Raw genomic sequence first — 8,449 nt, 5'->3', positions numbered from 1 at the left:
AGCTCATTTTGATTTCCTTTCTCTTTTTTATGTTTCCAATCACAACATCATTAATCAGCGGGGAAATGCAAATGGAAACCACAGTGGGATATCACCTCATACCTGTTAGAATGGCTATTATCAAAAAGACAAAACTAACAAGTGTTGGTGAGGATGTGGAGAAGAGGAAACCCTTGTGCCCTGCTAGTGGAAATGTAAATTGGTGCAGCCACTGTGGAAAACAGTATGGAGGTTCCTCAAAAAATTTTAAAAAATAGAACTACCATGTGATCCAGGGATTCCATTTCTAGGTATTTCTCTGAAGAAAACAAAAACAGTAATTGGAAAAGATATATGCACCCCAATGTTCATTGGAGCATTATTTATAATAGCCAAGATATGGAAACAACCTAAGTGTCCACTGATGAATGAATGGCTAAAGAAAAAGTGTTTTATATAATATGTGTGTGTGTGTGTAATGAAATATTATTCAGCCATAAAAAATAATGAAATTGTACCATTTGTGACAACATGAATGGACACTTAGGGTATTATGCCAAGTAAAATAAGTCAGACAGAGAAAGGAAAACACCCTATGATCTCACATGTGAAATAGATAACAGAGAACAGGTTGGTGGTTGCCAAAGGTGGTGTGGAGGGTGGGTGGTGGACAGAATGGGTGAAGGGGGTCAAAAGGTACAAACTTCCAGTTACAAAATAAATAAGTGATGGGAATATAATGTACACCGTGTCCACTATGGTTAATAGCACTGTACGGCATATTTGTAAGTTACTAAGAGAGTAGATCTTAAGAGTTCTCATCACAAGAAAAAAATTATTTAACTATAGATGGTGACAGATGGTAACTAGACTAATCATTTTAGAATATATACAAATATGGAAGCGTTACGTTGTATCCCTGAAACTAGTACAGTGCTGTATGTCAATTATACCTCAATAAAATGTAAAAGAAATTAAAGAAATGGAAGAAAAGTTCTTTTAATTCTATTCAACTGCGCTGCCCTATCCCATAACCTTACCAAATGCAGGAGGGAGAAAGACACACCTTAAGTTTATGCTCTAAGTGGGGGTGCTCTCAGAACAAGCTGAGGAGTGGCTGTTCAATAATATTATTCATACTTACATTTGCATGGCAATACACAACCCTCACAAAACTCACTTCATCCTCAGAAAAGCCCTGAGAATCAGACATATAACCACTGAGGAAACAGAACCCCAGGTTATAGGGAAGGCGGGGTGGAGCCAGGGACTCTTGGCTCAGGTTTCTTTGTTCTCCATCCTACTAAGGCAGCTTGTCCTGGACAAGAAGCTCAGCCGTTTGCCATAGAGAATTCTCTAGTTCACTTATCATCGGACTCCTCGATGCCTAAGGACAGCAAACTGAGTTACAGAACTTCTCTCAGCTTCTGTTTTCTCATCTGCAAAATAAGGACAGTGCCACCAACCCCACAGGATAAGATGAGAGTAAAATTAAATGACGCCAGTGAAAGACGGTTCATAAACCATAAAGTGTCACACATGTTATACAAATCCCTTATTTAGTAGCTTTACTGCAGAGTAAGTAAGGACACTTAATTGTCATTTGAACTTAGGCAAGTTTCTTAGCATTTCTAAGGCTCAGCTTCCTTACCAGTAAAACATGAATACTACCAGACCTCGTCCATGAGATTATTGTTGAAGATTAAAGCAGATAATCCATGCCAAGCATTTAGCACTGGTCAGTGCATGGACTTAGCAAGTCCTCAATAAATGTTGGCTATCTTTAGTAAGGCCACTCACATTTGATGCCAGCCCTTTACCAGCACAAGTATAGCTGAGGAGGAAAGCCCAAAGGAGTCCAGGGACTACGTATTATGATCCCGTCTGTCCAGGCTCTTCGCTCCAATGGCAATTTGAACTCTATACTCTCAAAAGACATCTTTGGAAGAGTACCACTTACCTTTTGTTTTGCAAAATTAACCTGGTCCCCAGCAAACATTTGGCCATCCAACGTGGTTTGCCTTCCTTTTATCCCCTATTGCACTAGAGTACAAGATCTGGTTGGAGAACTTTTATACCCATCCTAATATTCAGAGAACAAAACTGACCTACCCTACATCTCAGTGTTCCTCCTGAAAGAGCGGTGGTTCAACGATGCTACTTCAAAAGTTTTCTTAACACGGACAAGAATGAACCGTTTCTGTACCAACTAGGAAAAGTCAACCCTAGTTGTGAGTAAAGGAATGCAAAAACCCGTAAAGTGCCTGGCATATAACCGGCGCTCAGGCTGAGATAGAAAAGTAACAAGGTGTCTTCCGGGCTGGATTGGTGTCTGATCATAGCTTTGAAGAATGTTTTAACAGGAAAAGAAAAATAAACACCAACACAAACTAATCTTAAAATCTGATCAGTCTCTGGTTACGAACACTGCTTCTTCATTTAATCAGGCAGCTACATTTTTCTGTAACTTAGATCATCCGAATATAAATATATATCTTTACATATCGCCCGAGGGGCATATAAATTACACAAATCAACACTCACAGGAATGGGAACTGTTGACTGGTGTTCACCTGGGCCAGTTCCTCAGACTTGCTTTCCAAACCCTGAGATGTCTCAGTGACTTTCAGGGACGAGAGAAACTTAAACTTGGGAAGGGAGCTGTAGAGGGAGGCATCCTGAAACGCTTGCCATTTTTGCTCAATGACAATTTCAGAAGTAAATTTGTTTATCATTCTCAAGCATTTTATGTTCCTCTTAATTCTTTCCTCCGGGAGATCTTACAAGGGTTGTGATTCAGATCTTGGATTTCCTACCCTGTTGGCTTTGTTACTTCAGAACTTAACCATTGGAACATGTGACTTGCGATAGATGGGAACTTCAGTCATCAGTGAACATTTAGTAAGTGACTGCTACCTAAAAGGCAAGGTACAGGGCCGTGTGGTTGATACCGGAACCCCCGGTCACCCCCAAACAACAGGAGGGCCAGCTATGTACCACCCGATGAAGATGTGGAATGAGTCAAGCCCGGCTCGCGTGCTGTAGAGACAAGTGGGGGGTGTCGGCCTGAAAACAATTACAGCACAACCGGGAGCGGCGCAAAACAACCGGCGGGGCTGTGGGTTTCCCTCTTTTCGGACCCTTTCTGCTGGAATGTGTGAACGGATGTGGTGGCGCAGTCTGAGCCCCTCCAGGAGGAGCCGGGCACAGGAGCCAGCAGCAGCTCAGAGCATCACCGGACGAGAGCCCCTTCCCAGCAGGGGATGGAAATACCACCCGGCAGCTGGACACCCTCGCCTGCCCGGGCTCCCACAGGGCCTTTCTCTCTCTCATAAGGGCCATAGAATTTCCCTTTGGCTCTGGGAAAAAGCCTGTCACTGGAACCCCTCACTCTCCCCTAGGCTCTCTCTCTCGTCTCATTTTTCCCCCCCTCCCCCTTCCCAGGGCTGCTGGAGTCTTTACCTCCCTTCCTCTTTCATCGTTCCCAGGCTGTCATCTGCACCCCCCGGCCCCCCAGGACACCTTGCAAAAAGTCAGCTCCATGGAATACACGGGAAGTATTTCTTTTGCAATGCGGGTAACTCAGCTGCATATTATAACATTTAAAAAGTTTATCCCTATCATATTTACATTTTATATCTTTTAACAGAAAGTAAAAATCTATAGATAAAATATATCTCTTTTTAAGACGATCAAAGAGTAATTTGAAGAAAACCCATTAAGAGCCTTTGCCTTTTAAAAGTTATGAATCTGACCCAAATGATAGCATGAGGAAATGAAAATTATATAATTATGAAAACTTTCTCCCTCTTTCAGGATGTATACAAGAGATGAGCTAAGCCAAGGGTGTGCATTACTTTCTGCCACAGCCCCCTTGGGTGCTGTGGCTTTCGGCGCTTTGTCCCTAACTGGGGGAGGAAAGAATGCCATTGTTGTTTTCACCACAGTTCTGGGAATCAAGAATAGTAACATTCCTTATTTTTACATCCAGTGTAATCTCTTTATTCAAGGCCTGCGTTTCAGAAGGTCTCAATTTGAAATGTGGATCTTGGAAAGCCCCGTTTAGTAGTCAGGAAGAGAGCTGGAGCCAGGGGAGTAGAGGAGATGGAGGGTGTCCAGCTGCATCGCTGTGCGGGTGCTCTGGCCTGTGTGCGAGGCCAGCAGACGGGGTCCCCCTCTGCTCCCGGCGGGCAGGGGAGGAGGCAGTGCTGTGGCTCCAGGGCAGTGGGGACTGGCACAGACTAGAACCTGACGGAAGGCAGGCGAACCCTGGCTCCGTCACGTATTCATGGGACTTGGAGCCAGTTATTTAACTTCTCTGTGCCTCAGTTCCTTCCTTGTGAAATGGGAAAAACAATAGATCCTGCCTCATGGGGTCTCCATGGGTGCTGAGTTAGTATTTATAGGGTTCCCAGAGCTGTGTGGGCATGTAGTAAGCAATGTGTGCCTGTTTATTATTTTGATTCCCAAGACTCCAGGGGAAACCCAGTTACTGGCAGAATGGTCTCCGTTTGCGGACATAAACCATGACGGACTAGCATTTAATATCCTTAAATTTCAAGTCATACAATCCCAGATCCTGAAGATAAATTTTTTTAAAAGGCACAATTCCTGGTAATACTATAGCCGACACACAAAACAGAGGTGACAATACCATGTATAGGATTCCACAGAGCCATTTCAAGGCGAAAAAGGAGTTGACCCAACAGGAAAAGGGTGATGCCATGGCCCTCGTGTGTGCTGCCTTTCAGGACTCGGGTGTGTATGCCCTTCATAAGATGCCCCTCTTGAAATGGACAGACTTTCTCCCCAGATTCCTGGGTTCAGAGAAACCCACAGTTCGCCACGGCAGTTTGCTCAACTCTAATTAGGAATCTGATTGCTGGTTGGCCCTGCACAAAGGACTTTTAATTAGGGTTGAGAACGCTTAGAAAAATCCACTTGGCAAGTCAACTCCCTCCCTCTATCTCTTTTTTAACATCTTGCCAAGATCATAAGGAAAGGGAGAGCTTAATTACAGTTGGTGTATATATCTTTAAGAAAAAAAATACATTAAGTGCTTTAAAATAGGCTCTCTTGGCTCTGTGATCACAAGGATTTTACTCACTTCTTATCCCTGATTGGTCTCATTCTCAGTTACAGATGAATCAGACACATTTTGAGCAGCTTTAAGATCTGCTTTTCATCCAAAGCCAAGTAGGCAAATGGCAGTGAATTCACAAGCTTTTCCAAATGATCTCATAGGTTCCTCTGGCTCCGCTGTGGGGGCCGTTTGCACTCGGCGATGCTGTTATCTTAAACACCCCGGCCTCCTTGTGTCCAAGGAGAAGCTGCAGTAGAGGGCCCTGCGAGGCACCCCACCTTCTAGAAGGGGAGTGCCAGTCCCTTCGGATATGCATGTGAGCGGCTGAAAATTGGGAAAGGAGCATCAAATAAGCACATGAAAGACCCTGAGCCAGAAAGCTGGACCAGAAGAGAGTGGAGCAAACCCGGAGCCTTGGAGGTGGACACTGTTCTTAAGTCCCTCTCGAGAGCATCCCTCTTTCAGTGCATCCGTAGAGCCCCCTTCTTATTAAACCTCCCAGCCTGAAAACAGGTGACCCATGCTCCCCTTCAATACATTTGAGCCTGGCCCTGGCAGCCAGTAACATTTTAATTATTTATATGAAATATCTGATAGGACATGGAGTAGCTGAACTCAGGGTAACATATGCTCTGGGCAACTCTGTGAAGCTCAAATCAGCCACTCGAATGCATGAGATTTTCCAACAGAAGTTTGCTTTTTACTGTTCCTTTAGTCTCTACCCCCCCCCCCCCCCCAAGTCTTTGTGTCTCAGAGCTAAGGATCCCTTTCATCTAATCTCAGGAATGTGAAGCTTTGCTATCGAATTACATTTCTTCACTTACTATTTGTGTTTGATGCAAAAATAAGAAGCCGGGTAGAAGCAGAAGATGCTGTCACTGATGTCTGAGAAGGATGGATATGCCCCTGATTCTTGAGCCCCATCCAGCTCTTTCACACTTTTCAACGTGAGGCTTCTGTGCAGACTCTTGAGTTTGGCTCTGTGGAATTACCTTAAAATTCAGGCACATCTCTCTCTGTTGAGCTTGTGCAGCTCGTGGTCAATAGCAATTCTAAGGTCTTCTGTCTTTTGACAGTGATTTTCAACTTTTGTCATCCCAGGGCTGGCACACATAATTACTAAAATTCTGCGACACACCAAAAAATATATTTTTTGCTGATCTGACCAAAAAAGGTATGCATTTGATTCATTCTCACCAGAAGGCTATGGTTGTGTTGGCTGTTGTCATGTTTTAATTTGACAATCAAAGGGAGAAGAGGTCAGTGCCCCTGACTAAATAGGCAGGTGTTGCATGTTTTAAAAATTCTTGTGGCGCCCCAGTGTGCCACAGCACACCGGTTGGAAATCGCTGACTTAGACGACTGCTGAGGGGCAGAGGAGCCACAATGCTTTGAAATTGTTCTCACATTGGGAATATATGATGACTGCCTGAGTACTTTCAGGCAAAAACATCTTTCTAAGGTCACTCTGATTCTGTAGTAGCAGCTGCAACAATTATGTTTAATGATCGCATGGTGAAATGTCACTGGACTAAAATCTAAGATAAATTCTAATATCTAAGAAAATATAGAGGGAGAACAGCTTCCTAATTCAAGCCAGGTGAATTTCCAAGACATTCTGTTGATTTATCACATACCACATGTATGCCGCTCCTTAACAATGTTTTTAGCCTGTCTTAGAGAGATCAGACATCTATTTATCACCATTATATTCTCTGTGCCATTAAAAATAATCAGGTTTATGTGTTACCTTCTTTTTTAACTGCCAGGGACGCTCTCCAGAATTTCACATGAGCTCTTCTGATGAGCTGCAGAGGGAAATATCATTATCCTCATTTTACAGAGGCAGAAATCTGAAGCACAGGGAGACTGTTTTGCCTAAGGTGAAAGTGTTGTTTTAATCCTAGACTTTTATTTTTATCTCTTCAAATTTCTTCCTGAGGGTGGTAATGAGCTCGGAGGATTCATCAGGACTAAACCTTGTCTGAAGACTTGTTTATAAAATTATTTCAATAAAATCTGCAATCAGATTGGCTAGGGTGGGTCTTCAAACTGAGTGGCTTCCCTAATGAGCACACTCATCAGGGCGGCAAAACCTCATAACCAGCTGGCTTCTCCCACACTCTGTCGAGGCAGGTGGTGGGGGCTGGTGTAAGTTTATTAGTAATACAGACCAAAGCCCTAGGAGCTTTTATACAAGAATCTGGTTTCTTTTTCATTTGTTTAATTATTTAAAAAGTTAGGCTGGAAAATGTTTGTGGAGCAGCTAATAAGGTGACTTCAGAGAGGGATGGCTTGGCACATCCCACTCATTAGCTCTGAGGCTGCTTCACCTTGGACTTTGCTCAGTTAGTTGCTGTCTCCTCGTTTCCCTTCCAGTGGTTGTACTATTTGCCCCTCTGATTCCTATCTGCCTCCCGACTCAACTCACACACTTAGGTTGCTTATACAAAAGACTAAATTTTCAAAGTACAAAGGAACCCAGAAGGGGGCTTCTGGATACCCATGGGCCTGGGCGCCACCATGGATGGCTACTGAGTGGTAGACTTTGTCTTCCACATATGCGATGTTTTGAAATAGGCCCTCTGGTTATTTACAATAGGACATCACCACTGAAGCCGGGAGGCCAACTATGGACCATTGTGGGGCCAGGTTGTCAAAGGCTGCCTGCTCAAGGTGGGAATGTTCTTCTCAGTCTTAAGGATCCACCAAGGCTGGAAATAAGCCCCTACACACCAAGATGCCTCAGTTGCCCCTAAGCCTCCCTTGAAATGGGAAGAAGGCAAAGTAGTATAGAGTCGGTTCACTGGTGCCTAATGGAAACTCAACTAGTCAGGATTGTCATACAGACCTTGTACTTCCTATCTGGCAGCTGCATTTGGTACAGATGGGAGGAGATGCAATTCCTTTCCATCCATTCGTTTTGTTATTTTTATAATTTTTGCAACCTTCTAATAGAATTTCTGATTTGGAAATGATAGAGCGATACTACATGCTCATTGTCAAGAATTTAGATAAAGCAACCTCTCTACAGAGATGTGTCAGTGGTTCCCTGTCTTTGAACAGGTAAGAATTGGAGGCAAAGAAAGGTGGACTTGGAAAAATCTGGGGCTAGCTTGCTGCCTGCTGGCTCAAGCTCAACCATCCCACATGGAAAGAAAAAAAAATTTAGATAAAACAATTTTTAAAAAGCATTGAAAAGAAAAAGAAAATTTACATTATCCATAACTACATTACCCAGAAAATAAATGTCAACATTTGGCCTAGGCCCTTCCAATCATAAATAGACATCTTCTTTTTCATTTAGGATTAGTGTACATCTAGAACTTACACTTTTCCTTTGACTTTATTTCTTGAGCATTATTCTATGTCCTTAAGTAGTCTTGG

General features: G+C 43.3%; 1 non-coding gene across 1 annotated transcript; it reads left to right on the top strand.

Moving 5' to 3' along the window:
* Positions 1-8,084: 8,084 nt before the first annotated feature.
* LOC148093092 (small nucleolar RNA SNORA38) lies at positions 8,085-8,216 on the top strand. The gene has a single exon (XR_015714604.1). It is a non-coding gene; the product is annotated as a small nucleolar RNA SNORA38 (small nucleolar RNA).
* The last annotated feature ends 233 nt before the right edge of the window (positions 8,217-8,449 follow it).

This window comes from Miniopterus natalensis, chromosome 5 (genome assembly GCF_054644295.1).
Source record: "Miniopterus natalensis isolate mMinNat1 chromosome 5, mMinNat1.hap1, whole genome shotgun sequence".
Taxonomy (NCBI): Eukaryota; Metazoa; Chordata; class Mammalia; order Chiroptera; family Miniopteridae; genus Miniopterus; species Miniopterus natalensis.
Note: the sequence above shows the minus strand (reverse complement) of the source record. Positions and strands in the feature narration are given on the sequence as shown.